Source organism: Schistocerca nitens, unplaced genomic scaffold, assembly GCF_023898315.1.
Source record: "Schistocerca nitens isolate TAMUIC-IGC-003100 unplaced genomic scaffold, iqSchNite1.1 HiC_scaffold_247, whole genome shotgun sequence".
Classification (NCBI taxonomy): domain Eukaryota; kingdom Metazoa; phylum Arthropoda; class Insecta; order Orthoptera; family Acrididae; genus Schistocerca; species Schistocerca nitens.
In genome coordinates this window covers 45,103-70,652 of record NW_026045788.1, presented here as the reverse complement: position 1 = coordinate 70,652, position 25,550 = coordinate 45,103, and the positions used below count along the sequence as shown (strand labels likewise).

Sequence of the window (25,550 nt, the reverse complement as noted above, 5' to 3'; positions counted from 1 at the left end):
CATGCGAGCGTCCTAGTGGGGACCCGCGAGTGCTGCGTTCTCGGTTCTTCTCAAGGGAATCCAGCTATACATTCATGTGGATCGTGCATCTCAAGCGCGCAAGCCACACGGCAGCATTATCGTGGGAAAAGCAAAATGATGCATCGGCCGGGAATCGAACCCGGGCCGCCCGCGTGGCAGGCGAGCACTCTGCCACTGAACCACCGATGCTCGGGCCGGTAGTAACTGCACGCTGCTTCCCGAGCAGATGTCTCAAGGGAAAGTGGGACTGCCGTCAAGCGCCGTAGCATTCTGTCGAGAAGATGCTGCAGACGCTGAATCCTGCACTGTACTGCTTAAAAATGCCGCCAGAACGCGGTCCTCTGCGTACTCTTGCGTCGCCGGCGCCGACTCTTGCCAAGGATGCGAAATGTGCGCGGATACGCTGTCCGAACGCGCCTGGATGTGCTCCCCTAGCCTACCTCGAAATGCGCCTGCCAGGTACGATCACCTTCGGCCGCTGCCGACAGGCGGGAAGCCGACACAGCGCGGCGTCGGGGCGCTCGCTTGTGCGGTGGTGGTGTAATGGTCAGCATAGTTGCCTTCCAAGCAGTTGGTCCGGGTTCGATTCCCGGCCACCGCAACAGGCTTTTTAATTTCACGTATGAGTACTTTCGCCACGCGCCCTTAACTTAATGTTTTTTCCCCCTCTTACTCGCTGCAGACCAGCCTATAGTGTGTCTCGACTGTCTCGACTTGTCTCGACTTTGCTCAGCTGACGCGAGAGCTGACGCTCTCCAATCGGCCTATATCAAAACGACAAGCACGAGAAACGACTGAGAGAGGTAAGGAGAGGCGAGGCGATGTACACACAGCACGCCCGTTCATTTCACGGTGGCGTCTCCCTGACCGAATCGGGCTGTAGCTCCGAAAACAAAGGAGAAAGAAAAATAGGAAGTAAAACTGCCAACAGTACCCTGTGTCCCCATGCGCTCTCCCGCCCAAGTACCGACAAGGGCCAAAGTTGTTACGCATCGGCAATCGGACATTTCCTTTCATCTTCTCTTTATCGGTTGAGAACCAGTGTATTCAACATATTATGGCCATTGCCGAGTGAATGCTGTAGCGCTTCCCGACAAGTCGGGTTCGGATCCTCTGTCAACTTCCACGCAGGGTGATGATGTTTTGGTCATCACACTCGCCAGCTGAAATCGGCGCTGCCTTTTCGTGGTAGTAAAAGCGTTGTGGCCCGTGGGGGGATCGAACCCACGACCTTCGCGTTATTAGCACGACGCTCTAACCAACTGAGCTAACGGGCCTCGACAGTTGCGCTCGCTCAGCCCTACGCTGCAAACGTATGGCATGAAGCCGTACACCATTTCTATGGTCGTCGGATGTCTGCTTCCCTCGTCTATACTCTGCTGACGGTCACGAAACAGTAGATATATTGCGAGCAGGACGGGAAACGGCAGCTCGGACAGCTCAAACTTGTCACGATTCGTGTGGAAAAAGTTCCGTTCCGGTACCGGGAATCGAACCCGGGCCTCCTGGGTGAAAGCCAGGTATCCTAGCCACTAGACCACACCGGATGTGGGCGTTCCTGACGCGGATCGGACGGTCGCTTGTAGCATTTCGTGTCGTGTCCCGCGTCGGCGCCCTTCTCTCTTTGCGAGCGTCTTTGCGCATACTGACTGGCAAGGCGCGCACCTCAAACGTCTCAGAGCAATGTTTTTGGCTTCATGCTGTGCTAGGAGAAGAGGAAAAGGGAAGCTGTAAGTAGCAATAACAGGGAGTAAACATTTTCCCGCTGAAGCGTTGAAAACGTTGTGGATAACAAACAAGAAATAAGTTGGTGCCCTAGCAACAGCATCACCATCAGTCACAGAAAATTAAATGCCCCGGGTGAGGATCGAACTCACGACCTTAAGATTATGAGACTTACGCGCTGCCTACTGCGCTACCGAGGCACAGGTGAAGCGCTTGTCCTGGAAACTGGCTAAGTACCACACCCAATGTTAGACGTAAAGACACTGTACTTCCTGGATAACGTGTTCTGTTGCTACACGTGCATTGCCAGCCCAGTTGATTGCGGTGTTGCTGCAGCTTTTGCAAACGATAGGCAGCACTCCTTGTCGTTAACGTTCAGTGCCTCGGAGGCACCTGGACACAGCAACTTGTGAGGCCAGGCCGACGCTAGTCTGTAGAACACCATGCGAGCGTCCTAGTGGGGACCCGCGAGTGCTGCGTTCTCGGTTCTTCTCAAGGGAATCCAGCTATACATTCATGTGGATCGTGCATCTCAAGCGCGCAAGCCACACGGCAGCATTATCGTGGGAAAAGCAAAATGATGCATCGGCCGGGAATCGAACCCGGGCCGCCCGCGTGGCAGGCGAGCACTCTGCCACTGAACCACCGATGCTCGGGCCGGTAGTAACTGCACGCTGCTTCCCGAGCAGATGTCTCAAGGGAAAGTGGGACTGCCGTCAAGCGCCGTAGCATTCTGTCGAGAAGATGCTGCAGACGCTGAATCCTGCACTGTACTGCTTAAAAATGCCGCCAGAACGCGGTCCTCTGCGTACTCTTGCGTCGCCGGCGCCGACTCTTGCCAAGGATGCGAAATGTGCGCGGATACGCTGTCCGAACGCGCCTGGATGTGCTCCCCTAGCCTACCTCGAAATGCGCCTGCCAGGTACGATCACCTTCGGCCGCTGCCGACAGGCGGGAAGCCGACACAGCGCGGCGTCGGGGCGCTCGCTTGTGCGGTGGTGGTGTAATGGTCAGCATAGTTGCCTTCCAAGCAGTTGGTCCGGGTTCGATTCCCGGCCACCGCAACAGGCTTTTTAATTTCACGTATGAGTACTTTCGCCACGCGCCCTTAACTTAATGTTTTTTCCCCCTCTTACTCGCTGCAGACCAGCCTATAGTGTGTCTCGACTGTCTCGACTTGTCTCGACTTTGCTCAGCTGACGCGAGAGCTGACGCTCTCCAATCGGCCTATATCAAAACGACAAGCACGAGAAACGACTGAGAGAGGTAAGGAGAGGCGAGGCGATGTACACACAGCACGCCCGTTCATTTCACGGTGGCGTCTCCCTGACCGAATCGGGCTGTAGCTCCGAAAACAAAGGAGAAAGAAAAATAGGAAGTAAAACTGCCAACAGTACCCTGTGTCCCCATGCGCTCTCCCGCCCAAGTACCGACAAGGGCCAAAGTTGTTACGCATCGGCAATCGGACATTTCCTTTCATCTTCTCTTTATCGGTTGAGAACCAGTGTATTCAACATATTATGGCCATTGCCGAGTGAATGCTGTAGCGCTTCCCGACAAGTCGGGTTCGGATCCTCTGTCAACTTCCACGCAGGGTGATGATCTTTTGGTCATCACACTCGCCAGCTGAAATCGGCGCTGCCTTTTCGTGGTAGTAAAAGCGTTGTGGCCCGTGGGGGGATCGAACCCACGACCTTCGCGTTATTAGCACGACGCTCTAACCAACTGAGCTAACGGGCCTCGACAGTTGCGCTCGCTCAGCCCTACGCTGCAAACGTATGGCATGAAGCCGTACACCATTTCTATGGTCGTCGGATGTCTGCTTCCCTCGTCTATACTCTGCTGACGGTCACGAAACAGTAGATATATTGCGAGCAGGACGGGAAACGGCAGCTCGGACAGCTCAAACTTGTCACGATTCGTGTGGAAAAAGTTCCGTTCCGGTACCGGGAATCGAACCCGGGCCTCCTGGGTGAAAGCCAGGTATCCTAGCCACTAGACCACACCGGATGTGAGCGTTCCTGACGCGGATCGGACGGTCGCTTGTAGCATTTCGTGTCGTGTCCCGCGTCGGCGCCCTTCTCTCTTTGCGAGCGTCTTTGCGCATACTGACTGGCAAGGCGCGCACCTCAAACGTCTCAGAGCAATGTTTTTGGCTTCATGCTGTGCTAGGAGAAGAGGAAAAGGGAAGCTGTAAGTAGCAATAACAGGGAGTAAACATTTTCCCGCTGAAGCGTTGAAAACGTTGTGGATAACAAACAAGAAATAAGTTGGTGCCCTAGCAACAGCATCACCATCAGTCACAGAAAATTAAATGCCCCGGGTGAGGATCGAACTCACGACCTTAAGATTATGAGACTTACGCGCTGCCTACTGCGCTACCGAGGCACAGGTGAAGCGCTTGTCCTGGAAACTGGCTAAGTACCACACCCAATGTTAGACGTAAAGACACTGTACTTCCTGGATAACGTGTTCTGTTGCTACACGTGCATTGCCAGCCCAGTTGATTGCGGTGTTGCTGCAGCTTTTGCAAACGATAGGCAGCACTCCTTGTCGTTAACGTTCAGTGCCTCGGAGGCACCTGGACACAGCAACTTGTGAGGCCAGGCCGACGCTAGTCTGTAGAACACCATGCGAGCGTCCTAGTGGGGACCCGCGAGTGCTGCGTTCTCGGTTCTTCTCAAGGGAATCCAGCTATACATTCATGTGGATCGTGCATCTCAAGCGCGCAAGCCACACGGCAGCATTATCGTGGGAAAAGCAAAATGATGCATCGGCCGGGAATCGAACCCGGGCCGCCCGCGTGGCAGGCGAGCACTCTGCCACTGAACCACCGATGCTCGGGCCGGTAGTAACTGCACGCTGCTTCCCGAGCAGATGTCTCAAGGGAAAGTGGGACTGCCGTCAAGCGCCGTAGCATTCTGTCGAGAAGATGCTGCAGACGCTGAATCCTGCACTGTACTGCTTAAAAATGCCGCCAGAACGCGGTCCTCTGCGTACTCTTGCGTCGCCGGCGCCGACTCTTGCCAAGGATGCGAAATGTGCGCGGATACGCTGTCCGAACGCGCCTGGATGTGCTCCCCTAGCCTACCTCGAAATGCGCCTGCCAGGTACGATCACCTTCGGCCGCTGCCGACAGGCGGGAAGCCGACACAGCGCGGCGTCGGGGCGCTCGCTTGTGCGGTGGTGGTGTAATGGTCAGCATAGTTGCCTTCCAAGCAGTTGGTCCGGGTTCGATTCCCGGCCACCGCAACAGGCTTTTTAATTTCACGTATGAGTACTTTCGCCACGCGCCCTTAACTTAATGTTTTTTCCCCCTCTTACTCGCTGCAGACCAGCCTATAGTGTGTCTCGACTGTCTCGACTTGTCTCGACTTTGCTCAGCTGACGCGAGAGCTGACGCTCTCCAATCGGCCTATATCAAAACGACAAGCACGAGAAACGACTGAGAGAGGTAAGGAGAGGCGAGGCGATGTACACACAGCACGCCCGTTCATTTCACGGTGGCGTCTCCCTGACCGAATCGGGCTGTAGCTCCGAAAACAAAGGAGAAAGAAAAATAGGAAGTAAAACTGCCAACAGTACCCTGTGTCCCCATGCGCTCTCCCGCCCAAGTACCGACAAGGGCCAAAGTTGTTACGCATCGGCAATCGGACATTTCCTTTCATCTTCTCTTTATCGGTTGAGAACCAGTGTATTCAACATATTATGGCCATTGCCGAGTGAATGCTGTAGCGCTTCCCGACAAGTCGGGTTCGGATCCTCTGTCAACTTCCACGCAGGGTGATGATCTTTTGGTCATCACACTCGCCAGCTGAAATCGGCGCTGCCTTTTCGTGGTAGTAAAAGCGTTGTGGCCCGTGGGGGGATCGAACCCACGACCTTCGCGTTATTAGCACGACGCTCTAACCAACTGAGCTAACGGGCCTCGACAGTTGCGCTCGCTCAGCCCTACGCTGCAAACGTATGGCATGAAGCCGTACACCATTTCTATGGTCGTCGGATGTCTGCTTCCCTCGTCTATACTCTGCTGACGGTCACGAAACAGTAGATATATTGCGAGCAGGACGGGAAACGGCAGCTCGGACAGCTCAAACTTGTCACGATTCGTGTGGAAAAAGTTCCGTTCCGGTACCGGGAATCGAACCCGGGCCTCCTGGGTGAAAGCCAGGTATCCTAGCCACTAGACCACACCGGATGTGAGCGTTCCTGACGCGGATCGGACGGTCGCTTGTAGCATTTCGTGTCGTGTCCCGCGTCGGCGCCCTTCTCTCTTTGCGAGCGTCTTTGCGCATACTGACTGGCAAGGCGCGCACCTCAAACGTCTCAGAGCAATGTTTTTGGCTTCATGCTGTGCTAGGAGAAGAGGAAAAGGGAAGCTGTAAGTAGCAATAACAGGGAGTAAACATTTTCCCGCTGAAGCGTTGAAAACGTTGTGGATAACAAACAAGAAATAAGTTGGTGCCCTAGCAACAGCATCACCATCAGTCACAGAAAATTAAATGCCCCGGGTGAGGATCGAACTCACGACCTTAAGATTATGAGACTTACGCGCTGCCTACTGCGCTACCGAGGCACAGGTGAAGCGCTTGTCCTGGAAACTGGCTAAGTACCACACCCAATGTTAGACGTAAAGACACTGTACTTCCTGGATAACGTGTTCTGTTGCTACACGTGCATTGCCAGCCCAGTTGATTGCGGTGTTGCTGCAGCTTTTGCAAACGATAGGCAGCACTCCTTGTCGTTAACGTTCAGTGCCTCGGAGGCACCTGGACACAGCAACTTGTGAGGCCAGGCCGACGCTAGTCTGTAGAACACCATGCGAGCGTCCTAGTGGGGACCCGCGAGTGCTGCGTTCTCGGTTCTTCTCAAGGGAATCCAGCTATACATTCATGTGGATCGTGCATCTCAAGCGCGCAAGCCACACGGCAGCATTATCGTGGGAAAAGCAAAATGATGCATCGGCCGGGAATCGAACCCGGGCCGCCCGCGTGGCAGGCGAGCACTCTGCCACTGAACCACCGATGCTCGGGCCGGTAGTAACTGCACGCTGCTTCCCGAGCAGATGTCTCAAGGGAAAGTGGGACTGCCGTCAAGCGCCGTAGCATTCTGTCGAGAAGATGCTGCAGACGCTGAATCCTGCACTGTACTGCTTAAAAATGCCGCCAGAACGCGGTCCTCTGCGTACTCTTGCGTCGCCGGCGCCGACTCTTGCCAAGGATGCGAAATGTGCGCGGATACGCTGTCCGAACGCGCCTGGATGTGCTCCCCTAGCCTACCTCGAAATGCGCCTGCCAGGTACGATCACCTTCGGCCGCTGCCGACAGGCGGGAAGCCGACACAGCGCGGCGTCGGGGCGCTCGCTTGTGCGGTGGTGGTGTAATGGTCAGCATAGTTGCCTTCCAAGCAGTTGGTCCGGGTTCGATTCCCGGCCACCGCAACAGGCTTTTTAATTTCACGTATGAGTACTTTCGCCACGCGCCCTTAACTTAATGTTTTTTCCCCCTCTTACTCGCTGCAGACCAGCCTATAGTGTGTCTCGACTGTCTCGACTTGTCTCGACTTTGCTCAGCTGACGCGAGAGCTGACGCTCTCCAATCGGCCTATATCAAAACGACAAGCACGAGAAACGACTGAGAGAGGTAAGGAGAGGCGAGGCGATGTACACACAGCACGCCCGTTCATTTCACGGTGGCGTCTCCCTGACCGAATCGGGCTGTAGCTCCGAAAACAAAGGAGAAAGAAAAATAGGAAGTAAAACTGCCAACAGTACCCTGTGTCCCCATGCGCTCTCCCGCCCAAGTACCGACAAGGGCCAAAGTTGTTACGCATCGGCAATCGGACATTTCCTTTCATCTTCTCTTTATCGGTTGAGAACCAGTGTATTCAACATATTATGGCCATTGCCGAGTGAATGCTGTAGCGCTTCCCGACAAGTCGGGTTCGGATCCTCTGTCAACTTCCACGCAGGGTGATGATGTTTTGGTCATCACACTCGCCAGCTGAAATCGGCGCTGCCTTTTCGTGGTAGTAAAAGCGTTGTGGCCCGTGGGGGGATCGAACCCACGACCTTCGCGTTATTAGCACGACGCTCTAACCAACTGAGCTAACGGGCCTCGACAGTTGCGCTCGCTCAGCCCTACGCTGCAAACGTATGGCATGAAGCCGTACACCATTTCTATGGTCGTCGGATGTCTGCTTCCCTCGTCTATACTCTGCTGACGGTCACGAAACAGTAGATATATTGCGAGCAGGACGGGAAACGGCAGCTCGGACAGCTCAAACTTGTCACGATTCGTGTGGAAAAAGTTCCGGTCCGGTACCGGGAATCGAACCCGGGCCTCCTGGGTGAAAGCCAGGTATCCTAGCCACTAGACCACACCGGATGTGGGCGTTCCTGACGCGGATCGGACGGTCGCTTGTAGCATTTCGTGTCGTGTCCCGCGTCGGCGCCCTTCTCTCTTTGCGAGCGTCTTTGCGCATACTGACTGGCAAGGCGCGCACCTCAAACGTCTCAGAGCAATGTTTTTGGCTTCATGCTGTGCTAGGAGAAGAGGAAAAGGGAAGCTGTAAGTAGCAATAACAGGGAGTAAACATTTTCCCGCTGAAGCGTTGAAAACGTTGTGGATAACAAACAAGAAATAAGTTGGTGCCCTAGCAACAGCATCACCATCAGTCACAGAAAATTAAATGCCCCGGGTGAGGATCGAACTCACGACCTTAAGATTATGAGACTTACGCGCTGCCTACTGCGCTACCGAGGCACAGGTGAAGCGCTTGTCCTGGAAACTGGCTAAGTACCACACCCAATGTTAGACGTAAAGACACTGTACTTCCTGGATAACGTGTTCTGTTGCTACACGTGCATTGCCAGCCCAGTTGATTGCGGTGTTGCTGCAGCTTTTGCAAACGATAGGCAGCACTCCTTGTCGTTAACGTTCAGTGCCTCGGAGGCACCTGGACACAGCAACTTGTGAGGCCAGGCCGACGCTAGTCTGTAGAACACCATGCGAGCGTCCTAGTGGGGACCCGCGAGTGCTGCGTTCTCGGTTCTTCTCAAGGGAATCCAGCTATACATTCATGTGGATCGTGCATCTCAAGCGCGCAAGCCACACGGCAGCATTATCGTGGGAAAAGCAAAATGATGCATCGGCCGGGAATCGAACCCGGGCCGCCCGCGTGGCAGGCGAGCACTCTGCCACTGAACCACCGATGCTCGGGCCGGTAGTAACTGCACGCTGCTTCCCGAGCAGATGTCTCAAGGGAAAGTGGGACTGCCGTCAAGCGCCGTAGCATTCTGTCGAGAAGATGCTGCAGACGCTGAATCCTGCACTGTACTGCTTAAAAATGCCGCCAGAACGCGGTCCTCTGCGTACTCTTGCGTCGCCGGCGCCGACTCTTGCCAAGGATGCGAAATGTGCGCGGATACGCTGTCCGAACGCGCCTGGATGTGCTCCCCTAGCCTACCTCGAAATGCGCCTGCCAGGTACGATCACCTTCGGCCGCTGCCGACAGGCGGGAAGCCGACACAGCGCGGCGTCGGGGCGCTCGCTTGTGCGGTGGTGGTGTAATGGTCAGCATAGTTGCCTTCCAAGCAGTTGGTCCGGGTTCGATTCCCGGCCACCGCAACAGGCTTTTTAATTTCACGTATGAGTACTTTCGCCACGCGCCCTTAACTTAATGTTTTTTCCCCCTCTTACTCGCTGCAGACCAGCCTATAGTGTGTCTCGACTGTCTCGACTTGTCTCGACTTTGCTCAGCTGACGCGAGAGCTGACGCTCTCCAATCGGCCTATATCAAAACGACAAGCACGAGAAACGACTGAGAGAGGTAAGGAGAGGCGAGGCGATGTACACACAGCACGCCCGTTCATTTCACGGTGGCGTCTCCCTGACCGAATCGGGCTGTAGCTCCGAAAACAAAGGAGAAAGAAAAATAGGAAGTAAAACTGCCAACAGTACCCTGTGTCCCCATGCGCTCTCCCGCCCAAGTACCGACAAGGGCCAAAGTTGTTACGCATCGGCAATCGGACATTTCCTTTCATCTTCTCTTTATCGGTTGAGAACCAGTGTATTCAACATATTATGGCCATTGCCGAGTGAATGCTGTAGCGCTTCCCGACAAGTCGGGTTCGGATCCTCTGTCAACTTCCACGCAGGGTGATGATGTTTTGGTCATCACACTCGCCAGCTGAAATCGGCGCTGCCTTTTCGTGGTAGTAAAAGCGTTGTGGCCCGTGGGGGGATCGAACCCACGACCTTCGCGTTATTAGCACGACGCTCTAACCAACTGAGCTAACGGGCCTCGACAGTTGCGCTCGCTCAGCCCTACGCTGCAAACGTATGGCATGAAGCCGTACACCATTTCTATGGTCGTCGGATGTCTGCTTCCCTCGTCTATACTCTGCTGACGGTCACGAAACAGTAGATATATTGCGAGCAGGACGGGAAACGGCAGCTCGGACAGCTCAAACTTGTCACGATTCGTGTGGAAAAAGTTCCGTTCCGGTACCGGGAATCGAACCCGGGCCTCCTGGGTGAAAGCCAGGTATCCTAGCCACTAGACCACACCGGATGTGGGCGTTCCTGACGCGGATCGGACGGTCGCTTGTAGCATTTCGTGTCGTGTCCCGCGTCGGCGCCCTTCTCTCTTTGCGAGCGTCTTTGCGCATACTGACTGGCAAGGCGCGCACCTCAAACGTCTCAGAGCAATGTTTTTGGCTTCATGCTGTGCTAGGAGAAGAGGAAAAGGGAAGCTGTAAGTAGCAATAACAGGGAGTAAACATTTTCCCGCTGAAGCGTTGAAAACGTTGTGGATAACAAACAAGAAATAAGTTGGTGCCCTAGCAACAGCATCACCATCAGTCACAGAAAATTAAATGCCCCGGGTGAGGATCGAACTCACGACCTTAAGATTATGAGACTTACGCGCTGCCTACTGCGCTACCGAGGCACAGGTGAAGCGCTTGTCCTGGAAACTGGCTAAGTACCACACCCAATGTTAGACGTAAAGACACTGTACTTCCTGGATAACGTGTTCTGTTGCTACACGTGCATTGCCAGCCCAGTTGATTGCGGTGTTGCTGCAGCTTTTGCAAACGATAGGCAGCACTCCTTGTCGTTAACGTTCAGTGCCTCGGAGGCACCTGGACACAGCAACTTGTGAGGCCAGGCCGACGCTAGTCTGTAGAACACCATGCGAGCGTCCTAGTGGGGACCCGCGAGTGCTGCGTTCTCGGTTCTTCTCAAGGGAATCCAGCTATACATTCATGTGGATCGTGCATCTCAAGCGCGCAAGCCACACGGCAGCATTATCGTGGGAAAAGCAAAATGATGCATCGGCCGGGAATCGAACCCGGGCCGCCCGCGTGGCAGGCGAGCACTCTGCCACTGAACCACCGATGCTCGGGCCGGTAGTAACTGCACGCTGCTTCCCGAGCAGATGTCTCAAGGGAAAGTGGGACTGCCGTCAAGCGCCGTAGCATTCTGTCGAGAAGATGCTGCAGACGCTGAATCCTGCACTGTACTGCTTAAAAATGCCGCCAGAACGCGGTCCTCTGCGTACTCTTGCGTCGCCGGCGCCGACTCTTGCCAAGGATGCGAAATGTGCGCGGATACGCTGTCCGAACGCGCCTGGATGTGCTCCCCTAGCCTACCTCGAAATGCGCCTGCCAGGTACGATCACCTTCGGCCGCTGCCGACAGGCGGGAAGCCGACACAGCGCGGCGTCGGGGCGCTCGCTTGTGCGGTGGTGGTGTAATGGTCAGCATAGTTGCCTTCCAAGCAGTTGGTCCGGGTTCGATTCCCGGCCACCGCAACAGGCTTTTTAATTTCACGTATGAGTACTTTCGCCACGCGCCCTTAACTTAATGTTTTTTCCCCCTCTTACTCGCTGCAGACCAGCCTATAGTGTGTCTCGACTGTCTCGACTTGTCTCGACTTTGCTCAGCTGACGCGAGAGCTGACGCTCTCCAATCGGCCTATATCAAAACGACAAGCACGAGAAACGACTGAGAGAGGTAAGGAGAGGCGAGGCGATGTACACACAGCACGCCCGTTCATTTCACGGTGGCGTCTCCCTGACCGAATCGGGCTGTAGCTCCGAAAACAAAGGAGAAAGAAAAATAGGAAGTAAAACTGCCAACAGTACCCTGTGTCCCCATGCGCTCTCCCGCCCAAGTACCGACAAGGGCCAAAGTTGTTACGCATCGGCAATCGGACATTTCCTTTCATCTTCTCTTTATCGGTTGAGAACCAGTGTATTCAACATATTATGGCCATTGCCGAGTGAATGCTGTAGCGCTTCCCGACAAGTCGGGTTCGGATCCTCTGTCAACTTCCACGCAGGGTGATGATGTTTTGGTCATCACACTCGCCAGCTGAAATCGGCGCTGCCTTTTCGTGGTAGTAAAAGCGTTGTGGCCCGTGGGGGGATCGAACCCACGACCTTCGCGTTATTAGCACGACGCTCTAACCAACTGAGCTAACGGGCCTCGACAGTTGCGCTCGCTCAGCCCTACGCTGCAAACGTATGGCATGAAGCCGTACACCATTTCTATGGTCGTCGGATGTCTGCTTCCCTCGTCTATACTCTGCTGACGGTCACGAAACAGTAGATATATTGCGAGCAGGACGGGAAACGGCAGCTCGGACAGCTCAAACTTGTCACGATTCGTGTGGAAAAAGTTCCGTTCCGGTACCGGGAATCGAACCCGGGCCTCCTGGGTGAAAGCCAGGTATCCTAGCCACTAGACCACACCGGATGTGGGCGTTCCTGACGCGGATCGGACGGTCGCTTGTAGCATTTCGTGTCGTGTCCCGCGTCGGCGCCCTTCTCTCTTTGCGAGCGTCTTTGCGCATACTGACTGGCAAGGCGCGCACCTCAAACGTCTCAGAGCAATGTTTTTGGCTTCATGCTGTGCTAGGAGAAGAGGAAAAGGGAAGCTGTAAGTAGCAATAACAGGGAGTAAACATTTTCCCGCTGAAGCGTTGAAAACGTTGTGGATAACAAACAAGAAATAAGTTGGTGCCCTAGCAACAGCATCACCATCAGTCACAGAAAATTAAATGCCCCGGGTGAGGATCGAACTCACGACCTTAAGATTATGAGACTTACGCGCTGCCTACTGCGCTACCGAGGCACAGGTGAAGCGCTTGTCCTGGAAACTGGCTAAGTACCACACCCAATGTTAGACGTAAAGACACTGTACTTCCTGGATAACGTGTTCTGTTGCTACACGTGCATTGCCAGCCCAGTTGATTGCGGTGTTGCTGCAGCTTTTGCAAACGATAGGCAGCACTCCTTGTCGTTAACGTTCAGTGCCTCGGAGGCACCTGGACACAGCAACTTGTGAGGCCAGGCCGACGCTAGTCTGTAGAACACCATGCGAGCGTCCTAGTGGGGACCCGCGAGTGCTGCGTTCTCGGTTCTTCTCAAGGGAATCCAGCTATACATTCATGTGGATCGTGCATCTCAAGCGCGCAAGCCACACGGCAGCATTATCGTGGGAAAAGCAAAATGATGCATCGGCCGGGAATCGAACCCGGGCCGCCCGCGTGGCAGGCGAGCACTCTGCCACTGAACCACCGATGCTCGGGCCGGTAGTAACTGCACGCTGCTTCCCGAGCAGATGTCTCAAGGGAAAGTGGGACTGCCGTCAAGCGCCGTAGCATTCTGTCGAGAAGATGCTGCAGACGCTGAATCCTGCACTGTACTGCTTAAAAATGCCGCCAGAACGCGGTCCTCTGCGTACTCTTGCGTCGCCGGCGCCGACTCTTGCCAAGGATGCGAAATGTGCGCGGATACGCTGTCCGAACGCGCCTGGATGTGCTCCCCTAGCCTACCTCGAAATGCGCCTGCCAGGTACGATCACCTTCGGCCGCTGCCGACAGGCGGGAAGCCGACACAGCGCGGCGTCGGGGCGCTCGCTTGTGCGGTGGTGGTGTAATGGTCAGCATAGTTGCCTTCCAAGCAGTTGGTCCGGGTTCGATTCCCGGCCACCGCAACAGGCTTTTTAATTTCACGTATGAGTACTTTCGCCACGCGCCCTTAACTTAATGTTTTTTCCCCCTCTTACTCGCTGCAGACCAGCCTATAGTGTGTCTCGACTGTCTCGACTTGTCTCGACTTTGCTCAGCTGACGCGAGAGCTGACGCTCTCCAATCGGCCTATATCAAAACGACAAGCACGAGAAACGACTGAGAGAGGTAAGGAGAGGCGAGGCGATGTACACACAGCACGCCCGTTCATTTCACGGTGGCGTCTCCCTGACCGAATCGGGCTGTAGCTCCGAAAACAAAGGAGAAAGAAAAATAGGAAGTAAAACTGCCAACAGTACCCTGTGTCCCCATGCGCTCTCCCGCCCAAGTACCGACAAGGGCCAAAGTTGTTACGCATCGGCAATCGGACATTTCCTTTCATCTTCTCTTTATCGGTTGAGAACCAGTGTATTCAACATATTATGGCCATTGCCGAGTGAATGCTGTAGCGCTTCCCGACAAGTCGGGTTCGGATCCTCTGTCAACTTCCACGCAGGGTGATGATGTTTTGGTCATCACACTCGCCAGCTGAAATCGGCGCTGCCTTTTCGTGGTAGTAAAAGCGTTGTGGCCCGTGGGGGGATCGAACCCACGACCTTCGCGTTATTAGCACGACGCTCTAACCAACTGAGCTAACGGGCCTCGACAGTTGCGCTCGCTCAGCCCTACGCTGCAAACGTATGGCATGAAGCCGTACACCATTTCTATGGTCGTCGGATGTCTGCTTCCCTCGTCTATACTCTGCTGACGGTCACGAAACAGTAGATATATTGCGAGCAGGACGGGAAACGGCAGCTCGGACAGCTCAAACTTGTCACGATTCGTGTGGAAAAAGTTCCGTTCCGGTACCGGGAATCGAACCCGGGCCTCCTGGGTGAAAGCCAGGTATCCTAGCCACTAGATCACACCGGATGTGGGCGTTCCTGACGCGGATCCGACGGTCGCTTGTAGCATTTCGTGTCGTGTCCCGCGTCGGCGCCCTTCTCTCTTTGCGAGCGTCTTTGCGCATACTGACTGGCAAGGCGCGCACCTCAAACGTCTCAGAGCAATGTTTTTGGCTTCATGCTGTGCTAGGAGAAGAGGAAAAGGGAAGCTGTAAGTAGCAATAACAGGGAGTAAACATTTTCCCGCTGAAGCGTTGAAAACGTTGTGGATAACAAACAAGAAATAAGTTGGTGCCCTAGCAACAGCATCACCATCAGTCACAGAAAATTAAATGCCCCGGGTGAGGATCGAACTCACGACCTTAAGATTATGAGACTTACGCGCTGCCTACTGCGCTACCGAGGCACAGGTGAAGCGCTTGTCCTGGAAACTGGCTAAGTACCACACCCAATGTTAGACGTAAAGACACTGTACTTCCTGGATAACGTGTTCTGTTGCTACACGTGCATTGCCAGCCCAGTTGATTGCGGTGTTGCTGCAGCTTTTGCAAACGATAGGCAGCACTCCTTGTCGTTAACGTTCAGTGCCTCGGAGGCACCTGGACACAGCAACTTGTGAGGCCAGGCCGACGCTAGTCTGTAGAACACCATGCGAGCGTCCTAGTGGGGACCCGCGAGTGCTGCGTTCTCGGTTCTTCTCAAGGGAATCCAGCTATACATTCATGTGGATCGTGCATCTCAAGCGCGCAAGCCACACGGCAGCATTATCGTGGGAAAAGCAAAATGATGCATCGGCCGGGAATCGAACCCGGGCCGCCCGCGTGGCAGGCGAGCACTCTGCCACTGAACCACCGATGCTCGGGCCGGTAGTAACTGCACGCTGCTTCCCGAGCAGATGTCTCAAGGGAAAGTGGGACTGCCGTCAAGCGCCGTAGCATTCTGTCGAGAAGATGCTGCAGACGCTGAATCCTGCACTGTACTGCTTAAAAATGCCGCCAGAACGCGGTCCTCTGCGTACTCTTGCGTCGCCGGCGCCGACTCTTGCCAAGGATGCGAAATGTGCGCGGATACGCTGTCCGAACGCGCCTGGATGTGCTCCCCTAGCCTACCTCGAAATGCGCCTGCCAGGTACGATCACCTTCGGCCGCTGCCGACAGGCGGGAAGCCGACACAGCGCGGCGTCGGGGCGCTCGCTTGTGCGGTGGTGGTGTAATGGTCAGCATAGTTGCCTTCCAAGCAGTTGGTCCGGGTTCGATTCCCGGCCACCGCAACAGGCTTTTTAATGTCACGTATGAGTACTTTCGCCACGCGCCCTTAACTTAATGTTTTTTCCCCCTCTTACTCGCTGCAGACCAGCCTATAGTGTGTCTCGACTGTCTCGACTTGTCTCGACTTTGCTCAGCTGACGCGAGAGCTGACGCTCTCCAATCGGCCTATATCAAAACGACAAGCACGAGAAACGACTGAGAGAGGTAAGGAGAGGCGAGGCGATGTACACACAGCACGCCCGTTCATTTCACGGTGGCGTCTCCCTGACCGAATCGGGCTGTAGCTCCGAAAACAAAGGAGAAAGAAAAATAGGAAGTAAAACTGCCAACAGTACCCTGTGTCCCCATGCGCTCTCCCGCCCAAGTACCGACAAGGGCCAAAGTTGTTACGCATCGGCAATCGGACATTTCCTTTCATCTTCTCTTTATCGGTTGAGAACCAGTGTATTCAACATATTATGGCCATTGCCGAGTGAATGCTGTAGCGCTTCCCGACAAGTCGGGTTCGGATCCTCTGTCAACTTCCACGCAGGGTGATGATGTTTTGGTCATCACACTCGCCAGCTGAAATCGGCGCTGCCTTTTCGTGGTAGTAAAAGCGTTGTGGCCCGTGGGGGGATCGAACCCACGACCTTCGCGTTATTAGCACGACGCTCTAACCAACTGAGCTAACGGGCCTCGACAGTTGCGCTCGCTCAGCCCTACGCTGCAAACGTATGGCATGAAGCCGTACACCATTTCTATGGTCGTCGGATGTCTGCTTCCCTCGTCTATACTCTGCTGACGGTCACGAAACAGTAGATATATTGCGAGCAGGACGGGAAACGGCAGCTCGGACAGCTCAAACTTGTCACGATTCGTGTGGAAAAAGTTCCGGTCCGGTACCGGGAATCGAACCCGGGCCTCCTGGGTGAAAGCCAGGTATCCTAGCCACTAGACCACACCGGATGTGGGCGTTCCTGACGCGGATCGGACGGTCGCTTGTAGCATTTCGTGTCGTGTCCCGCGTCGGCGCCCTTCTCTCTTTGCGAGCGTCTTTGCGCATACTGACTGGCAAGGCGCGCACCTCAAACGTCTCAGAGCAATGTTTTTGGCTTCATGCTGTGCTAGGAGAAGAGGAAAAGGGAAGCTGTAAGTAGCAATGACAGGGAGTAAACATTTTCCCGCTGAAGCGTTGAAAACGTTGTGGATAACAAACAAGAAATAAGTTGGTGCCCTAGCAACAGCATCACCATCAGTCACAGAAAATTAAATGCCCCGGGTGAGGATCGAACTCACGACCTTAAGATTATGAGACTTACGCGCTGCCTACTGCGCTACCGAGGCACAGGTGAAGCGCTTGTCCTGGAAACTGGCTAAGTACCACACCCAATGTTAGACGTAAAGACACTGTACTTCCTGGATAACGTGTTCTGTTGCTACACGTGCATTGCCAGCCCAGTTGATTGCGGTGTTGCTGCAGCTTTTGCAAACGATAGGCAGCACTCCTTGTCGTTAACGTTCAGTGCCTCGGAGGCACCTGGACACAGCAACTTGTGAGGCCAGGCCGACGCTAGTCTGTAGAACACCATGCGAGCGTCCTAGTGGGGACCCGCGAGTGCTGCGTTCTCGGTTCTTCTCAAGGGAATCCAGCTATACATTCATGTGGATCGTGCATCTCAAGCGCGCAAGCCACACGGCAGCATTATCGTGGGAAAAGCAAAATGATGCATCGGCCGGGAATCGAACCCGGGCCGCCCGCGTGGCAGGCGAGCACTCTGCCACTGAACCACCGATGCTCGGGCCGGTAGTAACTGCACGCTGCTTCCCGAGCAGATGTCTCAAGGGAAAGTGGGACTGCCGTCAAGCGCCGTAGCATTCTGTCGAGAAGATGCTGCAGACGCTGAATCCTGCACTGTACTGCTTAAAAATGCCGCCAGAACGCGGTCCTCTGCGTACTCTTGCGTCGCCGGCGCCGACTCTTGCCAAGGATGCGAAATGTGCGCGGATACGCTGTCCGAACGCGCCTGGATGTGCTCCCCTAGCCTACCTCGAAATGCGCCTGCCAGGTACGATCACCTTCGGCCGCTGCCGACAGGCGGGAAGCCGACACAGCGCGGCGTCGGGGCGCTCGCTTGTGCGGTGGTGGTGTAATGGTCAGCATAGTTGCCTTCCAAGCAGTTGGTCCGGGTTCGATTCCCGGCCACCGCAACAGGCTTTTTAATTTCACGTATGAGTACTTTCGCCACGCGCCCTTAACTTAATGTTTTTTCCCCCTCTTACTCGCTGCAGACCAGCCTATAGTGTGTCTCGACTGTCTCGACTTGTCTCGACTTTGCTCAGCTGACGCGAGAGCTGACGCTCTCCAATCGGCCTATATCAAAACGACAAGCACGAGAAACGACTGAGAGAGGTAAGGAGAGGCGAGGCGATGTACACACAGCACGCCCGTTCATTTCACGGTGGCGTCTCCCTGACCGAATCGGGCTGTAGCTCCGAAAACAAAGGAGAAAGAAAAATAGGAAGTAAAACTGCCAACAGTACCCTGTGTCCCCATGCGCTCTCCCGCCCAAGTACCGACAAGGGCCAAAGTTGTTACGCATCGGCAATCGGACATTTCCTTTCATCTTCTCTTTATCGGTTGAGAACCAGTGTATTCAACATATTATGGCCATTGCCGAGTGAATGCTGTAGCGCTTCCCGACAAGTCGGGTTCGGATCCTCTGTCAACTTCCACGCAGGGTGATGATGTTTTGGTCATCACACTCGCCAGCTGAAATCGGCGCTGCCTTTTCGTGGTAGTAAAAGCGTTGTGGCCCGTGGGGGGATCGAACCCACGACCTTCGCGTTATTAGCACGACGCTCTAACCAACTGAGCTAACGGGCCTCGACAGTTGCGCTCGCTCAGCCCTACGCTGCAAACGTATGGCATGAAGCCGTACACCATTTCTATGGTCGTCGGATGTCTGCTTCCCTCGTCTATACTCTGCTGACGGTCACGAAACAGTAGATATATTGCGAGCAGGACGGGAAACGGCAGCTCGGACAGCTCAAACTTGTCACGATTCGTGTGGAAAAAGTTCCGTTCCGGTACCGGGAATCGAACCCGGGCCTCCTGGGTGAAAGCCAGGTATCCTAGCCACTAGACCACACCGGATGTGGGCGTTCCTGACGCGGATCGGACGGTCGCTTGTAGCATTTCGTGTCGTGTCCCGCGTCGGCGCCCTTCTCTCTTTGCGAGCGTCTTTGCGCATACTGACTGGCAAGGCGCGCACCTCAAACGTCTCAGAGCAATGTTTTTGGCTTCATGCTGTGCTAGGAGAAGAGGAAAAGGGAAGCTGTAAGTAGCAATAACAGGGAGTAAACATTTTCCCGCTGAAGCGTTGAAAACGTTGTGGATAACAAACAAGAAATAAGTTGGTGCCCTAGCAACAGCATCACCATCAGTCACAGAAAATTAAATGCCCCGGGTGAGGATCGAACTCACGACCTTAAGATTATGAGACTTACGCGCTGCCTACTGCGCTACCGAGGCACAGGTGAAGCGCTTGTCCTGGAAACTGGCTAAGTACCACACCCAATGTTAGACGTAAAGACACTGTACTTCCTGGATAACGTGTTCTGTTGCTACACGTGCATTGCCAGCCCAGTTGATTGCGGTGTTGCTGCAGCTTTTGCAAACGATAGGCAGCACTCCTTGTCGTTAACGTTCAGTGCCTCGGAGGCACCTGGACACAGCAACTTGTGAGGCCAGGCCGACGCTAGTCTGTAGAACACCATGCGAGCGTCCTAGTGGGGACCCGCGAGTGCTGCGTTCTCGGTTCTTCTCAAGGGAATCCAGCTATACATTCATGTGGATCGTGCATCTCAAGCGCGCAAGCCACACGGCAGCATTATCGTGGGAAAAGCAAAATGATGCATCGGCCGGGAATCGAACCCGGGCCGCCCGCGTGGCAGGCGAGCACTCTGCCACTGAACCACCGATGCTCGGGCCGGTAGTAACTGCACGCTGCTTCCCGAGCAGATGTCTCAAGGGAAAGTGGGACTGCCGTCAAGCGCCGTAGCATTCTGTCGAGAAGATGCTGCAGACGCTGAATCCTGCACTGTACTGCTTAAAAATGCCGCCAGAACGCGGTCCTCTGCGTACTCTTGCGTCGCCGGCGCCGACTCTTGCCAAGGATGCGAAATGTGCGCGGATACGCTGTCCGAACGCGCCTGGATGTGCTCCCCTAGCCTACCTCGAAATGCGCCTGCCAGGTACGATCACCTTCGGCCGCTGCCGACAGGCGGGAAGCCGACACAGCGCGGCGTCGGGGCGCTCGCTTGTGCGGTGGTGGTGTAATGGTCAGCATAGTTGCCTTCCAAGCAGTTGGTCCGGGTTCGATTCCCGGCCACCGCAACAGGCTTTTTAATGTCACGTATGAGTACTTTCGCCACGCGCCCTTAACTTAATGTTTTTTCCCCCTCTTACTCGCTGCAGACCAGCCTATAGTGTGTCTCGACTGTCTCGACTTGTCTCGACTTTGCTCAGCTGACGCGAGAGCTGACGCTCTCCAATCGGCCTATATCAAAACGACAAGCACGAGAAACGACTGAGAGAGGTAAGGAGAGGCGAGGCGATGTACACACAGCACGCCCGTTCATTTCACGGTGGCGTCTCCCTGACCGAATCGGGCTGTAGCTCCGAAAACAAAGGAGAAAGAAAAATAGGAAGTAAAACTGCCAACAGTACCCTGTGTCCCCATGCGCTCTCCCGCCCAAGTACCGACAAGGGCCAAAGTTGTTACGCATCGGCAATCGGACATTTCCTTTCATCTTCTCTTTATCGGTTGAGAACCAGTGTATTCAACATATTATGGCCATTGCCGAGTGAATGCTGTAGCGCTTCCCGACAAGTCGGGTTCGGATCCTCTGTCAACTTCCACGCAGGGTGATGATGTTTTGGTCATCACACTCGCCAGCTGAAATCGGCGCTGCCTTTTCGTGGTAGTAAAAGCGTTGTGGCCCGTGGGGGGATCGAACCCACGACCTTCGCGTTATTAGCACGACGCTCTAACCAACTGAGCTAACGGGCCTCGACAGTTGCGCTCGCTCAGCCCTACGCTGCAAACGTATGGCATGAAGCCGTACACCATTTCTATGGTCGTCGGATGTCTGCTTCCCTCGTCTATACTCTGCTGACGGTCACGAAACAGTAGATATATTGCGAGCAGGACGGGAAACGGCAGCTCGGACAGCTCAAACTTGTCACGATTCGTGTGGAAAAAGTTCCGGTCCGGTACCGGGAATCGAACCCGGGCCTCCTGGGTGAAAGCCAGGTATCCTAGCCACTAGACCACACCGGATGTGGGCGTTCCTGACGCGGATCGGACGGTCGCTTGTAGCATTTCGTGTCGTGTCCCGCGTCGGCGCCCTTCTCTCTTTGCGAGCGTCTTTGCGCATACTGACTGGCAAGGCGCGCACCTCAAACGTCTCAGAGCAATGTTTTTGGCTTCATGCTGTGCTAGGAGAAGAGGAAAAGGGAAGCTGTAAGTAGCAATAACAGGGAGTAAACATTTTCCCGCTGAAGCGTTGAAAACGTTGTGGATAACAAACAAGAAATAAGTTGGTGCCCTAGCAACAGCATCACCATCAGTCACAGAAAATTAAATGCCCCGGGTGAGGATCGAACTCACGACCTTAAGATTATGAGACTTACGCGCTGCCTACTGCGCTACCGAGGCACAGGTGAAGCGCTTGTCCTGGAAACTGGCTAAGTACCACACCCAATGTTAGACGTAAAGACACTGTACTTCCTGGATAACGTGTTCTGTTGCTACACGTGCATTGCCAGCCCAGTTGATTGCGGTGTTGCTGCAGCTTTTGCAAACGATAGGCAGCACTCCTTGTCGTTAACGTTCAGTGCCTCGGAGGCACCTGGACACAGCAACTTGTGAGGCCAGGCCGACGCTAGTCTGTAGAACACCATGCGAGCGTCCTAGTGGGGACCCGCGAGTGCTGCGTTCTCGGTTCTTCTCAAGGGAATCCAGCTATACATTCATGTGGATCGTGCATCTCAAGCGCGCAAGCCACACGGCAGCATTATCGTGGGAAAAGCAAAATGATGCATCGGCCGGGAATCGAACCCGGGCCGCCCGCGTGGCAGGCGAGCACTCTGCCACTGAACCACCGATGCTCGGGCCGGTAGTAACTGCACGCTGCTTCCCGAGCAGATGTCTCAAGGGAAAGTGGGACTGCCGTCAAGCGCCGTAGCATTCTGTCGAGAAGATGCTGCAGACGCTGAATCCTGCACTGTACTGCTTAAAAATGCCGCCAGAACGCGGTCCTCTGCGTACTCTTGCGTCGCCGGCGCCGACTCTTGCCAAGGATGCGAAATGTGCGCGGATACGCTGTCCGAACGCGCCTGGATGTGCTCCCCTAGCCTACCTCGAAATGCGCCTGCCAGGTACGATCACCTTCGGCCGCTGCCGACAGGCGGGAAGCCGACACAGCGCGGCGTCGGGGCGCTCGCTTGTGCGGTGGTGGTGTAATGGTCAGCATAGTTGCCTTCCAAGCAGTTGGTCCGGGTTCGATTCCCGGCCACCGCAACAGGCTTTTTAATGTCACGTATGAGTACTTTCGCCACGCGCCCTTAACTTAATGTTTTTTCCCCCTCTTACTCGCTGCAGACCAGCCTATAGTGTGTCTCGACTGTCTCGACTTGTCTCGACTTTGCTCAGCTGACGCGAGAGCTGACGCTCTCCAATCGGCCTATATCAAAACGACAAGCACGAGAAACGACTGAGAGAGGTAAGGAGAGGCGAGGCGATGTACACACAGCACGCCCGTTCATTTCACGGTGGCGTCTCCCTGACCGAATCGGGCTGTAGCTCCGAAAACAAAGGAGAAAGAAAAATAGGAAGTAAAACTGCCAACAGTACCCTGTGTCCCCATGCGCTCTCCCGCCCAAGTACCGACAAGGGCCAAAGTTGTTACGCATCGGCAATCGGACATTTCCTTTCATCTTCTCTTTATCGGTTGAGAACCAGTGTATTCAACATATTATGGCCATTGCCGAGTGAATGCTGTAGCGCTTCCCGACAAGTCGGGTTCGGATCCTCTGTCAACTTCCACGCAGGGTGATGATGTTTTGGTCATCACACTCGCCAGCTGAAATCGGCGCTGCCTTTTCGTGGTAGTAAAAGCGTTGTGGCCCGTGGGGGGATCGAACCCACGACCTTCGCGTTATTAGCACGACGCTCTAACCAACTGAGCTAACGGGCCTCGACAGTTGCGCTCGCTCAGCCCTACGCTGCAAACGTATGGCATGAAGCCGTACACCATTTCTATGGTCGTCGGATGTCTGCTTCCCTCGTCTATACTCTGCTGACGGTCACGAAACAGTAGATATATTGCGAGCAGGACGGGAAACGGCAGCTCGGACAGCTCAAACTTGTCACGATTCGTGTGGAAAAAGTTCCGGTCCGGTACCGGGAATCGAACCCGGGCCTCCTGGGTGAAAGCCAGGTATCCTAGCCACTAGACCACACCGGATGTGGGCGTTCCTGACGCGGATCGGACGGTCGCTTGTAGCATTTCGTGTCGTGTCCCGCGTCGGCGCCCTTCTCTCTTTGCGAGCGTCTTTGCGCATACTGACTGGCAAGGCGCGCACCTCAAACGTCTCAGAGCAATGTTTTTGGCTTCATGCTGTGCTAGGAGAAGAGGAAAAGGGAAGCTGTAAGTAGCAATAACAGGGAGTAAACATTTTCCCGCTGAAGCGTTGAAAACGTTGTGGATAACAAACAAGAAATAAGTTGGTGCCCTAGCAACAGCATCACCATCAGTCACAGAAAATTAAATGCCCCGGGTGAGGATCGAACTCACGACCTTAAGATTATGAGACTTACGCGCTGCCTACTGCGCTACCGAGGCACAGGTGAAGCGCTTGTCCTGGAAACTGGCTAAGTACCACACCCAATGTTAGACGTAAAGACACTGTACTTCCTGGATAACGTGTTCTGTTGCTACACGTGCATTGCCAGCCCAGTTGATTGCGGTGTTGCTGCAGCTTTTGCAAACGATAGGCAGCACTCCTTGTCGTTAACGTTCAGTGCCTCGGAGGCACCTGGACACAGCAACTTGTGAGGCCAGGCCGACGCTAGTCTGTAGAACACCATGCGAGCGTCCTAGTGGGGACCCGCGAGTGCTGCGTTCTCGGTTCTTCTCAAGGGAATCCAGCTATACATTCATGTGGATCGTGCATCTCAAGCGCGCAAGCCACACGGCAGCATTATCGTGGGAAAAGCAAAATGATGCATCGGCCGGGAATCGAACCCGGGCCGCCCGCGTGGCAGGCGAGCACTCTGCCACTGAACCACCGATGCTCGGGCCGGTAGTAACTGCACGCTGCTTCCCGAGCAGATGTCTCAAGGGAAAGTGGGACTGCCGTCAAGCGCCGTAGCATTCTGTCGAGAAGATGCTGCAGACGCTGAATCCTGCACTGTACTGCTTAAAAATGCCGCCAGAACGCGGTCCTCTGCGTACTCTTGCGTCGCCGGCGCCGACTCTTGCCAAGGATGCGAAATGTGCGCGGATACGCTGTCCGAACGCGCCTGGATGTGCTCCCCTAGCCTACCTCGAAATGCGCCTGCCAGGTACGATCACCTTCGGCCGCTGCCGACAGGCGGGAAGCCGACACAGCGCGGCGTCGGGGCGCTCGCTTGTGCGGTGGTGGTGTAATGGTCAGCATAGTTGCCTTCCAAGCAGTTGGTCCGGGTTCGATTCCCGGCCACCGCAACAGGCTTTTTAATGTCACGTATGAGTACTTTCGCCACGCGCCCTTAACTTAATGTTTTTTCCCCCTCTTACTCGCTGCAGACCAGCCTATAGTGTGTCTCGACTGTCTCGACTTGTCTCGACTTTGCTCAGCTGACGCGAGAGCTGACGCTCTCCAATCGGCCTATATCAAAACGACAAGCACGAGAAACGACTGAGAGAGGTAAGGAGAGGCGAGGCGATGTACACACAGCACGCCCGTTCATTTCACGGTGGCGTCTCCCTGACCGAATCGGGCTGTAGCTCCGAAAACAAAGGAGAAAGAAAAATAGGAAGTAAAACTGCCAACAGTACCCTGTGTCCCCATGCGCTCTCCCGCCCAAGTACCGACAAGGGCCAAAGTTGTTACGCATCGGCAATCGGACATTTCCTTTCATCTTCTCTTTATCGGTTGAGAACCAGTGTATTCAACATATTATGGCCATTGCCGAGTGAATGCTGTAGCGCTTCCCGACAAGTCGGGTTCGGATCCTCTGTCAACTTCCACGCAGGGTGATGATGTTTTGGTCATCACACTCGCCAGCTGAAATCGGCGCTGCCTTTTCGTGGTAGTAAAAGCGTTGTGGCCCGTGGGGGGATCGAACCCACGACCTTCGCGTTATTAGCACGACGCTCTAACCAACTGAGCTAACGGGCCTCGACAGTTGCGCTCGCTCAGCCCTACGCTGCAAACGTATGGCATGAAGCCGTACACCATTTCTATGGTCGTCGGATGTCTGCTTCCCTCGTCTATACTCTGCTGACGGTCACGAAACAGTAGATATATTGCGAGCAGGACGGGAAACGGCAGCTCGGACAGCTCAAACTTGTCACGATTCGTG

General features: G+C 54.7%; 58 non-coding genes across 58 annotated transcripts; 12 read left to right on the top strand and 46 right to left on the bottom strand.

Annotated features, from left to right (window-relative positions):
• Window positions 1-139: 139 nt before the first annotated feature.
• On the bottom strand, window positions 140-210 carry Trnag-gcc (transfer RNA glycine (anticodon GCC)). Its single transcript has one exon. It is a non-coding gene; the product is annotated as a tRNA-Gly (tRNA).
• A 340-nt stretch (window positions 211-550) lies between these two features.
• Trnag-ucc (transfer RNA glycine (anticodon UCC)) lies at window positions 551-622 on the top strand. The gene has a single exon. It is a non-coding gene; the product is annotated as a tRNA-Gly (tRNA).
• A 602-nt stretch (window positions 623-1,224) lies between these two features.
• Trnai-aau (transfer RNA isoleucine (anticodon AAU)) lies at window positions 1,225-1,298 on the bottom strand. Its single transcript has one exon. It is a non-coding gene; the product is annotated as a tRNA-Ile (tRNA).
• Window positions 1,299-1,496: 198 nt separating this feature from the next.
• Window positions 1,497-1,568, bottom strand: Trnae-uuc (transfer RNA glutamic acid (anticodon UUC)). The gene has a single exon. It is a non-coding gene; the product is annotated as a tRNA-Glu (tRNA).
• Window positions 1,569-1,873: 305 nt separating this feature from the next.
• Window positions 1,874-1,946, bottom strand: Trnam-cau (transfer RNA methionine (anticodon CAU)). The gene has a single exon. It is a non-coding gene; the product is annotated as a tRNA-Met (tRNA).
• Window positions 1,947-2,327: 381 nt separating this feature from the next.
• Window positions 2,328-2,398, bottom strand: Trnag-gcc (transfer RNA glycine (anticodon GCC)). The gene has a single exon. It is a non-coding gene; the product is annotated as a tRNA-Gly (tRNA).
• A 340-nt stretch (window positions 2,399-2,738) lies between these two features.
• Trnag-ucc (transfer RNA glycine (anticodon UCC)) lies at window positions 2,739-2,810 on the top strand. Its single transcript has one exon. It is a non-coding gene; the product is annotated as a tRNA-Gly (tRNA).
• Window positions 2,811-3,412: 602 nt separating this feature from the next.
• Trnai-aau (transfer RNA isoleucine (anticodon AAU)) lies at window positions 3,413-3,486 on the bottom strand. Its single transcript has one exon. It is a non-coding gene; the product is annotated as a tRNA-Ile (tRNA).
• Window positions 3,487-3,684: 198 nt separating this feature from the next.
• On the bottom strand, window positions 3,685-3,756 carry Trnae-uuc (transfer RNA glutamic acid (anticodon UUC)). The gene has a single exon. It is a non-coding gene; the product is annotated as a tRNA-Glu (tRNA).
• Window positions 3,757-4,061: 305 nt separating this feature from the next.
• Window positions 4,062-4,134, bottom strand: Trnam-cau (transfer RNA methionine (anticodon CAU)). Its single transcript has one exon. It is a non-coding gene; the product is annotated as a tRNA-Met (tRNA).
• A 381-nt stretch (window positions 4,135-4,515) lies between these two features.
• Trnag-gcc (transfer RNA glycine (anticodon GCC)) lies at window positions 4,516-4,586 on the bottom strand. Its single transcript has one exon. It is a non-coding gene; the product is annotated as a tRNA-Gly (tRNA).
• A 340-nt stretch (window positions 4,587-4,926) lies between these two features.
• Window positions 4,927-4,998, top strand: Trnag-ucc (transfer RNA glycine (anticodon UCC)). The gene has a single exon. It is a non-coding gene; the product is annotated as a tRNA-Gly (tRNA).
• Window positions 4,999-5,600: 602 nt separating this feature from the next.
• Trnai-aau (transfer RNA isoleucine (anticodon AAU)) lies at window positions 5,601-5,674 on the bottom strand. The gene has a single exon. It is a non-coding gene; the product is annotated as a tRNA-Ile (tRNA).
• Window positions 5,675-5,872: 198 nt separating this feature from the next.
• On the bottom strand, window positions 5,873-5,944 carry Trnae-uuc (transfer RNA glutamic acid (anticodon UUC)). Its single transcript has one exon. It is a non-coding gene; the product is annotated as a tRNA-Glu (tRNA).
• Window positions 5,945-6,249: 305 nt separating this feature from the next.
• On the bottom strand, window positions 6,250-6,322 carry Trnam-cau (transfer RNA methionine (anticodon CAU)). Its single transcript has one exon. It is a non-coding gene; the product is annotated as a tRNA-Met (tRNA).
• A 381-nt stretch (window positions 6,323-6,703) lies between these two features.
• Window positions 6,704-6,774, bottom strand: Trnag-gcc (transfer RNA glycine (anticodon GCC)). Its single transcript has one exon. It is a non-coding gene; the product is annotated as a tRNA-Gly (tRNA).
• A 340-nt stretch (window positions 6,775-7,114) lies between these two features.
• Trnag-ucc (transfer RNA glycine (anticodon UCC)) lies at window positions 7,115-7,186 on the top strand. Its single transcript has one exon. It is a non-coding gene; the product is annotated as a tRNA-Gly (tRNA).
• Window positions 7,187-7,788: 602 nt separating this feature from the next.
• Window positions 7,789-7,862, bottom strand: Trnai-aau (transfer RNA isoleucine (anticodon AAU)). The gene has a single exon. It is a non-coding gene; the product is annotated as a tRNA-Ile (tRNA).
• Window positions 7,863-8,060: 198 nt separating this feature from the next.
• Trnae-uuc (transfer RNA glutamic acid (anticodon UUC)) lies at window positions 8,061-8,132 on the bottom strand. Its single transcript has one exon. It is a non-coding gene; the product is annotated as a tRNA-Glu (tRNA).
• Window positions 8,133-8,437: 305 nt separating this feature from the next.
• Window positions 8,438-8,510, bottom strand: Trnam-cau (transfer RNA methionine (anticodon CAU)). Its single transcript has one exon. It is a non-coding gene; the product is annotated as a tRNA-Met (tRNA).
• Window positions 8,511-8,891: 381 nt separating this feature from the next.
• Window positions 8,892-8,962, bottom strand: Trnag-gcc (transfer RNA glycine (anticodon GCC)). Its single transcript has one exon. It is a non-coding gene; the product is annotated as a tRNA-Gly (tRNA).
• Window positions 8,963-9,302: 340 nt separating this feature from the next.
• Window positions 9,303-9,374, top strand: Trnag-ucc (transfer RNA glycine (anticodon UCC)). Its single transcript has one exon. It is a non-coding gene; the product is annotated as a tRNA-Gly (tRNA).
• Window positions 9,375-9,976: 602 nt separating this feature from the next.
• Trnai-aau (transfer RNA isoleucine (anticodon AAU)) lies at window positions 9,977-10,050 on the bottom strand. Its single transcript has one exon. It is a non-coding gene; the product is annotated as a tRNA-Ile (tRNA).
• Window positions 10,051-10,248: 198 nt separating this feature from the next.
• On the bottom strand, window positions 10,249-10,320 carry Trnae-uuc (transfer RNA glutamic acid (anticodon UUC)). Its single transcript has one exon. It is a non-coding gene; the product is annotated as a tRNA-Glu (tRNA).
• A 305-nt stretch (window positions 10,321-10,625) lies between these two features.
• Window positions 10,626-10,698, bottom strand: Trnam-cau (transfer RNA methionine (anticodon CAU)). The gene has a single exon. It is a non-coding gene; the product is annotated as a tRNA-Met (tRNA).
• Window positions 10,699-11,079: 381 nt separating this feature from the next.
• On the bottom strand, window positions 11,080-11,150 carry Trnag-gcc (transfer RNA glycine (anticodon GCC)). Its single transcript has one exon. It is a non-coding gene; the product is annotated as a tRNA-Gly (tRNA).
• A 340-nt stretch (window positions 11,151-11,490) lies between these two features.
• On the top strand, window positions 11,491-11,562 carry Trnag-ucc (transfer RNA glycine (anticodon UCC)). Its single transcript has one exon. It is a non-coding gene; the product is annotated as a tRNA-Gly (tRNA).
• Window positions 11,563-12,164: 602 nt separating this feature from the next.
• On the bottom strand, window positions 12,165-12,238 carry Trnai-aau (transfer RNA isoleucine (anticodon AAU)). Its single transcript has one exon. It is a non-coding gene; the product is annotated as a tRNA-Ile (tRNA).
• A 198-nt stretch (window positions 12,239-12,436) lies between these two features.
• Window positions 12,437-12,508, bottom strand: Trnae-uuc (transfer RNA glutamic acid (anticodon UUC)). The gene has a single exon. It is a non-coding gene; the product is annotated as a tRNA-Glu (tRNA).
• A 305-nt stretch (window positions 12,509-12,813) lies between these two features.
• Window positions 12,814-12,886, bottom strand: Trnam-cau (transfer RNA methionine (anticodon CAU)). Its single transcript has one exon. It is a non-coding gene; the product is annotated as a tRNA-Met (tRNA).
• A 381-nt stretch (window positions 12,887-13,267) lies between these two features.
• Window positions 13,268-13,338, bottom strand: Trnag-gcc (transfer RNA glycine (anticodon GCC)). The gene has a single exon. It is a non-coding gene; the product is annotated as a tRNA-Gly (tRNA).
• A 340-nt stretch (window positions 13,339-13,678) lies between these two features.
• Window positions 13,679-13,750, top strand: Trnag-ucc (transfer RNA glycine (anticodon UCC)). Its single transcript has one exon. It is a non-coding gene; the product is annotated as a tRNA-Gly (tRNA).
• Window positions 13,751-14,352: 602 nt separating this feature from the next.
• On the bottom strand, window positions 14,353-14,426 carry Trnai-aau (transfer RNA isoleucine (anticodon AAU)). Its single transcript has one exon. It is a non-coding gene; the product is annotated as a tRNA-Ile (tRNA).
• Window positions 14,427-14,624: 198 nt separating this feature from the next.
• Window positions 14,625-14,696, bottom strand: Trnae-uuc (transfer RNA glutamic acid (anticodon UUC)). The gene has a single exon. It is a non-coding gene; the product is annotated as a tRNA-Glu (tRNA).
• Window positions 14,697-15,001: 305 nt separating this feature from the next.
• Trnam-cau (transfer RNA methionine (anticodon CAU)) lies at window positions 15,002-15,074 on the bottom strand. The gene has a single exon. It is a non-coding gene; the product is annotated as a tRNA-Met (tRNA).
• A 381-nt stretch (window positions 15,075-15,455) lies between these two features.
• On the bottom strand, window positions 15,456-15,526 carry Trnag-gcc (transfer RNA glycine (anticodon GCC)). The gene has a single exon. It is a non-coding gene; the product is annotated as a tRNA-Gly (tRNA).
• A 340-nt stretch (window positions 15,527-15,866) lies between these two features.
• Trnag-ucc (transfer RNA glycine (anticodon UCC)) lies at window positions 15,867-15,938 on the top strand. Its single transcript has one exon. It is a non-coding gene; the product is annotated as a tRNA-Gly (tRNA).
• A 602-nt stretch (window positions 15,939-16,540) lies between these two features.
• Trnai-aau (transfer RNA isoleucine (anticodon AAU)) lies at window positions 16,541-16,614 on the bottom strand. The gene has a single exon. It is a non-coding gene; the product is annotated as a tRNA-Ile (tRNA).
• A 198-nt stretch (window positions 16,615-16,812) lies between these two features.
• Trnae-uuc (transfer RNA glutamic acid (anticodon UUC)) lies at window positions 16,813-16,884 on the bottom strand. The gene has a single exon. It is a non-coding gene; the product is annotated as a tRNA-Glu (tRNA).
• Window positions 16,885-17,189: 305 nt separating this feature from the next.
• Trnam-cau (transfer RNA methionine (anticodon CAU)) lies at window positions 17,190-17,262 on the bottom strand. Its single transcript has one exon. It is a non-coding gene; the product is annotated as a tRNA-Met (tRNA).
• A 381-nt stretch (window positions 17,263-17,643) lies between these two features.
• Trnag-gcc (transfer RNA glycine (anticodon GCC)) lies at window positions 17,644-17,714 on the bottom strand. The gene has a single exon. It is a non-coding gene; the product is annotated as a tRNA-Gly (tRNA).
• Window positions 17,715-18,054: 340 nt separating this feature from the next.
• Window positions 18,055-18,126, top strand: Trnag-ucc (transfer RNA glycine (anticodon UCC)). The gene has a single exon. It is a non-coding gene; the product is annotated as a tRNA-Gly (tRNA).
• Window positions 18,127-18,728: 602 nt separating this feature from the next.
• Trnai-aau (transfer RNA isoleucine (anticodon AAU)) lies at window positions 18,729-18,802 on the bottom strand. Its single transcript has one exon. It is a non-coding gene; the product is annotated as a tRNA-Ile (tRNA).
• Window positions 18,803-19,000: 198 nt separating this feature from the next.
• Trnae-uuc (transfer RNA glutamic acid (anticodon UUC)) lies at window positions 19,001-19,072 on the bottom strand. Its single transcript has one exon. It is a non-coding gene; the product is annotated as a tRNA-Glu (tRNA).
• A 305-nt stretch (window positions 19,073-19,377) lies between these two features.
• Trnam-cau (transfer RNA methionine (anticodon CAU)) lies at window positions 19,378-19,450 on the bottom strand. Its single transcript has one exon. It is a non-coding gene; the product is annotated as a tRNA-Met (tRNA).
• Window positions 19,451-19,831: 381 nt separating this feature from the next.
• On the bottom strand, window positions 19,832-19,902 carry Trnag-gcc (transfer RNA glycine (anticodon GCC)). The gene has a single exon. It is a non-coding gene; the product is annotated as a tRNA-Gly (tRNA).
• A 340-nt stretch (window positions 19,903-20,242) lies between these two features.
• On the top strand, window positions 20,243-20,314 carry Trnag-ucc (transfer RNA glycine (anticodon UCC)). The gene has a single exon. It is a non-coding gene; the product is annotated as a tRNA-Gly (tRNA).
• A 602-nt stretch (window positions 20,315-20,916) lies between these two features.
• On the bottom strand, window positions 20,917-20,990 carry Trnai-aau (transfer RNA isoleucine (anticodon AAU)). Its single transcript has one exon. It is a non-coding gene; the product is annotated as a tRNA-Ile (tRNA).
• A 198-nt stretch (window positions 20,991-21,188) lies between these two features.
• On the bottom strand, window positions 21,189-21,260 carry Trnae-uuc (transfer RNA glutamic acid (anticodon UUC)). Its single transcript has one exon. It is a non-coding gene; the product is annotated as a tRNA-Glu (tRNA).
• A 305-nt stretch (window positions 21,261-21,565) lies between these two features.
• Window positions 21,566-21,638, bottom strand: Trnam-cau (transfer RNA methionine (anticodon CAU)). The gene has a single exon. It is a non-coding gene; the product is annotated as a tRNA-Met (tRNA).
• Window positions 21,639-22,019: 381 nt separating this feature from the next.
• Window positions 22,020-22,090, bottom strand: Trnag-gcc (transfer RNA glycine (anticodon GCC)). Its single transcript has one exon. It is a non-coding gene; the product is annotated as a tRNA-Gly (tRNA).
• Window positions 22,091-22,430: 340 nt separating this feature from the next.
• On the top strand, window positions 22,431-22,502 carry Trnag-ucc (transfer RNA glycine (anticodon UCC)). Its single transcript has one exon. It is a non-coding gene; the product is annotated as a tRNA-Gly (tRNA).
• Window positions 22,503-23,104: 602 nt separating this feature from the next.
• On the bottom strand, window positions 23,105-23,178 carry Trnai-aau (transfer RNA isoleucine (anticodon AAU)). Its single transcript has one exon. It is a non-coding gene; the product is annotated as a tRNA-Ile (tRNA).
• A 198-nt stretch (window positions 23,179-23,376) lies between these two features.
• Trnae-uuc (transfer RNA glutamic acid (anticodon UUC)) lies at window positions 23,377-23,448 on the bottom strand. The gene has a single exon. It is a non-coding gene; the product is annotated as a tRNA-Glu (tRNA).
• Window positions 23,449-23,753: 305 nt separating this feature from the next.
• Window positions 23,754-23,826, bottom strand: Trnam-cau (transfer RNA methionine (anticodon CAU)). Its single transcript has one exon. It is a non-coding gene; the product is annotated as a tRNA-Met (tRNA).
• A 381-nt stretch (window positions 23,827-24,207) lies between these two features.
• Trnag-gcc (transfer RNA glycine (anticodon GCC)) lies at window positions 24,208-24,278 on the bottom strand. The gene has a single exon. It is a non-coding gene; the product is annotated as a tRNA-Gly (tRNA).
• Window positions 24,279-24,618: 340 nt separating this feature from the next.
• Trnag-ucc (transfer RNA glycine (anticodon UCC)) lies at window positions 24,619-24,690 on the top strand. The gene has a single exon. It is a non-coding gene; the product is annotated as a tRNA-Gly (tRNA).
• A 602-nt stretch (window positions 24,691-25,292) lies between these two features.
• On the bottom strand, window positions 25,293-25,366 carry Trnai-aau (transfer RNA isoleucine (anticodon AAU)). The gene has a single exon. It is a non-coding gene; the product is annotated as a tRNA-Ile (tRNA).
• Window positions 25,367-25,550: the final 184 nt, after the last annotated feature.